The sequence below is a fragment of the Austrofundulus limnaeus genome, unplaced genomic scaffold (genome assembly GCF_001266775.1).
Source record: "Austrofundulus limnaeus strain Quisiro unplaced genomic scaffold, Austrofundulus_limnaeus-1.0 Scaffold337, whole genome shotgun sequence".
Taxonomy (NCBI): domain Eukaryota; kingdom Metazoa; phylum Chordata; class Actinopteri; order Cyprinodontiformes; family Rivulidae; genus Austrofundulus; species Austrofundulus limnaeus.
In genome coordinates this window covers 297,398-299,295 of record NW_013952739.1, presented here as the reverse complement: position 1 = coordinate 299,295, position 1,898 = coordinate 297,398, and positions in this window count along the sequence as shown.

Below are 1,898 nucleotides of genomic sequence, written 5' to 3'. Positions count from 1 at the left end.
CTCTAATCGCGCTTGAGGCGCCGCAGCACTTCCCGACGCTGATTGAAGCGCGTCCACCATAGACTTTGCATGTAAACCTGATGCTCCTGATGCTGAAATCACGTTCCGTGTGAACGCAGCATTAGTCTTAGTCACATTGAGCTGTAGGTGGTTCTGCTCGCACCAGGAGACAAAGTCCTTAACGTGGCTCTGTACTCGTCCTCATCACCGCCGCTGATGCATCCAACTACTGCTGAGTCATCAGAAAACGTCTGAAGATGGCAGGACTCTGTGCAGTAGTTGAAGTCCGTGGTGTAGAGTGTGAAGAGCAATGCAGAGAGGACAGTTCCTTGTGGAGCTCCGATGTTGCAGACCAGTCTGTCAGACACAGTTCTGTAGTCGTACGTACTGTGGTCTGCCAGTCAGGTAGTCCATGATCCAGGACACAAGGAGGGCATCCACTGCATCCCTCTCAGCCTGTCCCCAGGAGAGCAGGCTGCATTGAAGGCACTGGAGAAGTCGAAGAACATGACTCTCACTGTGCTGGCTGGCTTGTCCAGGTGGGCATAGACTCTGTTCAGCACATAGATGATTGTGTCCTCTGTTCCTAGGCGGGGCTGATACTGAAGGGGATCCAGGTGTGGCTGAACAATGGGGCGTAGTTGTTCCAGAACGAGCCTCTCCATGGTCCTCATGATGTGTGAGGCCTGTAGTCCTCGTTGTTACTGGGTTGTGTTGTTTTTGGGACTGGAACGATGCAGGATGTCTTCCATATCGCTGGGACTCTCTGCAGACTCAGGCTCATGTTAAAGACATGCTGCAGAACTCCACAGAGCTGGGTGGCACAGTCTTTAAGCACTCTGGGTACGACACCATCAGGGGCCAGCAGCCTTGTTAATGTGGAGTTGTGATGACTGTGGGGGAGATGGGTGGAGGTGATAAGTGGAGGAAGGGGTGTGGTGTGAGGTGGGCTGTTAGGAAGCAGACTCTCGGGGAGGGATGTGAAATGAATATCATTTAAAATATTTATCAGTTTGACTTGTTTAATAACTAATGTTTGTTTTGAATGAAACCCTTTAAAGCTGCTGGTCTGCTGTCCCATGTCCCCCAAACCTCTGGAGCCTCTGGCCACAAAACTCCTGAAAGGAGTCCTGGTTCTGGAGGTGCTGGGTGTCTTAGGAGCCTATGCCCTATACCAGAAGATGAACTCCAGCCAAGGTATCAGAACCAGTCCCAAAGAACCATCGACCAGTTCTTTAGAACTATGGACCAGTCCTTTAGAACCATAGACCAGTCCTATAGAAAAATAGACCAGTCTTATAGAAAAATAGACCAGGCTTATAGAAAAATAGACCAGTCCTACAGAACCATAGACCAGTCCTATAGAACCACAGACCAGTCCCATAGAATCGTAGACCAGTCCTTTAGAGCCGTAGATCAGTCCTATAGAACAATAGACCAGTTCTATAGAACCATAGACCAGTCCTATAGAACCATAGACCAGTCCTGTAGAAAAATAGACCAGTCTTATAGAAAAATAGACCAGTCCTACAGAACCATAGACCAGTCCTATAGATCCAGTGACCAGTCCTTTAAAACCATAGACAAGTCCTTTAGACCCATAGACCAGTCCTATAGATCCAGTGACTAGTCCTTTACAACCATGGACCAGTCCTTTAGAACCATAGACCAGTCCTATAGAAAAATAGACCAGTCTTATAGAAAAATAGACCAGTCCTATAGAAAAATAGACCAGTCCTATAGAAAAATAGACCAGTCCTATAGAAAAATAGACCAGTTCTATAGAACCATAGACCAGTCCTATATATCCATAGACCAGTCCTGTAGAAAAATAGACCAGTCTTATAGAAAAATAGACCAGTCCTACAGAACCATAGACCAGTCCTATAGATCCAGTG